We start from the raw sequence: 6,169 nt of genomic DNA on the forward strand, positions 1-6,169 counted from the left end.
CGCAGAGTATCATGTCATCTGTGCATAATGTGCATAATTTAACTTTTTCCTCCCCAATTTTTATTACTTTTATTTCTCTTTCTTGTCTCATTTTCTGTCTAATGTTTCTGAAACTATATTGAATAGCAGTGGTGACAGTGAATATCCTTGTCTTACTCCTGATTTTAGAATGAAAGCTATCAGTTCTTGTCCATTTAGAATGAGGTTGGCTGTTGTTTTTTCATAGATAGCTTTTATCAGATTGAGCTAAAGTCCATCTACTCCAATTTTCTGAAGGCCTTTATTATTATCATGAATGAGTGCTGGACTTTGTAAAACACTTTTTCTGCATCTATTGTGATAATCATGTAGTTTGTCTTTGGCTCTGTTGATATGATGTATTACATTTATAGATTTGCATATGTTGAGCCAGCCCTGCATTTCTTGGATAAATCCAATCTGGTCATTCTGTATAATCTTGATGATTTGATGTGTTGTATTTGCTAGTCTTTTGTTGAGTATTATATATCTATGTTCATTAGGAAGATTAGCCTATAGTTCTCTTTTTTGGTTGGGTCTTTCTAAAAAGCTATTGTCATAAAATCAGCAAGATACTGGTAAACAAAACAAAGCAAAACAACAACAACAACAAAAAAAAAACCCTTAAAAATCAGACCTGAAGATCGATGGAACAGATAAGAAGCTAAGTAGATAAAACTACAAACACACTTAGACACTTTATCTTTGACAAAGGAGCCAAACACGGTCACTGGAAGAAAGTAACCTCTTTAACAAATGGTGCTGGTAGGGGCCTGCCCCTTAGCTCAATTCTTTAAGTGGCTGCTTCGACAAAGCAGTCAGGCTCAGGTTGCTGTGGTCCGATCCCCAAAACTCAAGCCAGCCAAACCTGCCCTGAAGGCATTCAGAGCAAACAAACAAACAAACAAACAAACAAAAAACCCAAACAAACAAAAAAGAAAACTAAAACTAGATGCATGTATGTCACCATACTCTAAACTAAATTCAAAATGGATTAAAGATTTAAATATCAAAACAGAAACACTAAATTTACTGGAAAAGAAAGTAGGTAGATTTCATGAAGAAATAGGGGTAGGCAGAGAGTACAGGAAATACTTTAAAGAATCAGCAACTGGAATCTCATCTTATTTTTTTATTGTTTATTCATTTATTTTTTATTAATTTTATTGAGAAACAAATAGCAATGAGACAGTTTCAAAACCAATTAATAGGACAGTTTCAATAATTAATGCATTGCATATTGTTTTCTTTGAAGTGGTTATTCATAGTACAAGATGCAGACATGATATCCTGTCCAAGTGTTATTAGTACAAATCTTCCTTCTCTGTGAATTAAGAGAAAGTAGTTGTATATCTATCCTATCTATCTTGTATATATAGATACAAAATGATCCTTCATTTGTATCCCCCTTTTTTTGTTTAGTTTTATCAGAGATGGGTATTCCATTGCCATTTAAATATTGCAGGTGCAGGAATTCAGCAAAATAATTCAATATGATCCAGTAGTCCATAATAGTAATGGGTTATCCATAAGACTGGCAATGTCAGAAGATGTTGACTTGAGCCTTTTACACCTCAGCAATATGGTTTTACTTTTTGCATCTCATTTTTATGGTTTTCTGCTAGATGGTTAAGACCAAGATAAAGCAAGACCTATATAACAAGAAATGTAACTTTTGTGTCTGCCAAGGTCAGTAAAATCCCTTCAGGATTCACCCTGAAACCCTGTACCACAGTTTGTAGATCTTTTGTTAGTGTCAGTCATGTGGATGAGTCACGGTCATTGCTTGACCAATTTGCTCTCTATGAAAGCCTGAGAGAATGTTTTCTCTCCATGTGGCTCTCCTTAGGCACACTCTCCATCATTGATCACTTTCCTCTGTGGCTCCATAATCTCCTTGATCAGAAAATTTAGGACACAACTGAGTTACAGAAATCTCATCTTACTGAAAAGGTTTTCCATATCAAAAGAAGTCACCAATGGAATTAATTGAAAACCCACAAACTGGGCAAGAATCTTAACCAATAGTCACTCAGACAAAGGACTTCTATCTATCTAGAATATATAAAGGATTAAAACAAATCATCCACCAAAATTCAAAGACCCAATTCAAAAATGGGCATCTGAGATTAATACACACTTCTCAGATGAAGAAATACAAATATCAAATAAATATATGAAAAAAAAGTTCAATGGCACTAGTCATTCAAGAAATGCAAAAAAAAAAAATGCTGAGAGTCTATTTCACCACTGAAAAAATAGCTATCATAAAGAAATACACTAATAATAACTACTGGTGGGGCTGTGTGGAAAAACGAACTCTTCTCCACTGTTGGTGGGAGTGTAGACTGATACAACCTCTGTGTAAGTCACTGTGGAGGTTTCTTAAAAAAACCCTAGAATTAGAAGTCCCATTTGACACAGATATTCCCTTTCTGGGTATTTTTTCAGAAGAACTGAAAACATCATACCACAGCTATCTATGTGTACCCATGCGTATAATAGCACAATTTGTCATAGGTAAATCTTGGAAATAGCCTAAATGCTCCTCAGCTGAGGAATGAATAAAAAAGTAGTGTTTTTATACAATGGAGTATTAAGTATTGCTCAGCTATAAAGAAAGATAGACTTTAGACTTTTATAGGTAAGTGGATGCAACTAGAGGCTATACTCATAAGTGAAATAAATCAGCCCTGCATATGTAAATTGAATTACATTGCTAGTGTAAGAAATTGAAAGAGTAAATGAAATCTGAAAGGCACAATAGATATAGTAAAAGGGACAGAAAATTCTCAAAAGGATTGAACAACTGAGATGAGGGAAAGGAGAAAAGGAAAAAAAGGAGAGAAATCATATATGTATACATACAGGATAGCTGAGATGATTGTACTACTAATTTCTCTTGGTTTCTTTAAAGGGAAGGTAATGTTTTTAAAATTTGTATTTTGATCAACTTTACATGCTTATATTTGGTACTCTGAGCAACTACATTGAAGACATAAATGTATCATTTTAATGTCTTATCTATTATTTTTATCATCTTTAAAATAAAAGTTAATTTTTAGCTAATGCATAAAAACATAAAATTATAAAAATTAGTGGGCTAACATGAGCATTGCTTTTGTTGTTAAAACTTCATGGTTGACTCCTACTTGCAGCCAGCACTGAGACCAAGGTCCAGCGGGAGCCCTGGTGAGGCTGCTGTGGCTCATGGAGCCTGTGTCACTGTGAAATTAGTCCTTTGGAGTTCATGTGTCTTTATCTCTCCAAATGTCTGCCAGGCCTGGAGCAAAGTCAGATTGCTGCTTGGTATATATTAAGAAATAACATTAATGAAAAAGTAAGTTAAATTTTTTATATAATTTCGATCAGATAAATATGTGCTTTGAAAAAGTAAAGATATGTATTACCTTGGCTAGCTTTCTTGTCACTGAAACACAGTACCTGTCACCTAGGAGTTAAAGAAGGAAAAGGTTATTTTTAGCATACATTAAGTTCCAATCTATCATCAAGTGGCTCCAAGGCAAGGTGGCATGGCAGAGAAGAAGCAGTCCATGGAAAGGTAGGCAGCGAGCAAGGAGCTTACCTTCCTTCTTTCCCCTTACAGTCCATCCAGGCTGCAAGTCTGTTGGTTGCTGTCATCCCTGCTAAAGGTCTAGTTCTGTTTTCAGGAACTGCATCGAGGCCCCCCCTCCTCAAGTACCACACACCCTTAGTCCCAGTATCACACACCCATGGTAGAGCCAACTTCCTAAAACTCCATCTGTGAGCAGCTGGTGCTCATGGGGGACATCTAGTTACAAGTCATAATGTATACTGTAGTGTTTATAGTGACAATATTCTAGGAATTGGGATTGCAGCTAAGTTTTTGTCCATCATGGCATTTTTGCATTTAAAAAATACATTCTCATCATTTTTGCTCATAAGAAAAAAACATGAAAGAAGCATCTCTTTAAAATTTAGGCCTGTGCATTTATCAAGGTGTTGCAACTCATTATGATGATGGTTATTTTATTTTATTTTTTTACTTTTAAAGAATTTATTTATAAGCTAAAATAAGATCAATGGGGCCTGCTTCCCATTTTTTAAATACCTACTATTTATACTTCTGGAAAATGTAGTTACATAAACTTGCTTCATTAATAACAGTAAAATGCCAGATACTTCATTCAGAAAAAAATGTGTATTACGTAAAAGGTAACATACCAACACTGTAGCTGGTTTGAACCACCCAATAAATCTTTAGAAAGTTTTAAAAATAATTTTATTGAGAAAGAAGTAGCTCATTATGATTATTTGAAAAAAAAATTCTGGTGTTTATTTCCATGCTTTTCTATTAATATTAGTCTCCGTTCAGCTAAATCAAAAGGCTGTTTGTTTTAAAGAATGAATTTGTTGTTCTTGCTGCTCACAAAGGCATAAGCCTCATGGAGACCTACGCGTGGAGCATGGATGTGACAAGGACAAGTCTGCTCTTGGCCAAGCCACCTTGTCTCTGATAGAATCTTCGCTAAAGACATAGGGGATTCTGTTTGTTCAAACATAATATAAATAGGCTTCCATGAAAATCAAATTCTCTGAAAATAGATCAAAATGGCTACTTAGGACCTGGCTTCAAATCATGTGATTAAATTTCTGACTTTTCATGAGAGTACTACATGTGTGTACCATGGGTGTGTCATCACACACACACACGCACACACACTCGCATGCATACATGCACACACCATGTGAAACTGTGAGTAAAAGCTGGCCATACTCTCCCAAGGGTTTTGAGGCAGATTTCTTCTTTGGGTCATCCTCACGGACTTAGAAAATTCTTCTGTGAGAACTCTAGCTTGGCTTTTATGGTCTTTTCTGAAATGTGCTTGTTTCCCAGTCCCCTAATTCCTGCCCTCTCAGAGTTCCAGGTCTTGGTGTATCTTCTAGCTGGAGAAAGGAGCGTGACAGCGAGCTGCTGTCCAGAGGTGTGGAGATGTGGGCTTAAAGCCTATTTGATAACAAGCTTAACGTGTGCTGAGAAAACCGTTGGCACCCGGGCTTCCTTCTCTCTCCTCCTCATCAGTGGGTGAGATCAGTGATTATCTCGCAGCGTTCAGAGAGAACATGTGCAAAAGACACGGAATCTACTAACACGGGCTTGATCTTTCTCTTTGTCACCGTCCCCTCAGTGTTCGCCTTTTTATAAATGCACACAGTTGAGGCAATGTAAGAATGTTGTGTGAGGGCCTCACTGCAGGAGAAATGCAAGCGGGGAGCAGAAGCCCGTCTCAGTGTGGGCAAGGGACAGGTCAGGAGACAGCGCCCTCCCGGCTCAGGGGCTCCCCTTGGTGTATCTTCAGAGCTGAGCACAGTCTAGGTCTGACCAGCTGTTTGCAGAATGCCGACGTCAGGTGCAGACCCACTTCCGGGTAGGTCAGTCTCTTCACCACAGCCTCTGTGCTCTTCTCCCACTCCTCTTTCTTTCACTCTCCTTCCTGTCCTTTGTCTCACGCCTCCTCCTCCCCTTTCTACGATAAATCCTTTTCTTTCATGCTTGCCCGGCCTCACCTATTGATTTTCTTCTTCTCTTATTCTGGTTGCTGTGAATCATGCATTTGCAAATGAAAATTACAAAATGAAAGAGAAGGCACTTCAGGGAAGAGACGGGATCCACGTGGTGTTCCCTGCATCCCGGTACACAGCACAACACAAATTAGGAATGCCTCCCCCTTCGCCGATAAAGGCTCAGAGCTAAGAGCCAAACTGAAACGTGCAAGCTGCTCCTGCGAGCTTCTTTCCTCTTACTCTAAACAGCTTGCCTGGGGCTGGTGAGACTATCTGCAGGACGAAGTGGATCATGTAGACCACCTACTGAGGAGGCTGAATAGAGACACTGGGAAAGCACCTGTGGCCCCCACAGGTAGGAGGCTGCGCCAGCAGCGCAGCTCTTCATCACGGCCTGCCCGGGGAAATGGAACCAACTTAAAGTTGCGGTGACAGATACGGAACTTTTTTTCCGTGCAGCAGTAAACAATATGTTGCCATGGATACCTTTAATTAATCTTTAAAAATATTCTTTAAAAAGCAGTACAACTAAGGAGTGCACTTCTCACATTGCCCCTGGCTGTCCACATGCCAAATGTGAAATTACAGATACTTGAGTGATCTA

The sequence above is a fragment of the Octodon degus genome, unplaced genomic scaffold (assembly GCF_000260255.1).
Source record: "Octodon degus isolate 3935 unplaced genomic scaffold, OctDeg1.0 scaffold00415, whole genome shotgun sequence".
Taxonomy (NCBI): Eukaryota; Metazoa; Chordata; class Mammalia; order Rodentia; family Octodontidae; genus Octodon; species Octodon degus.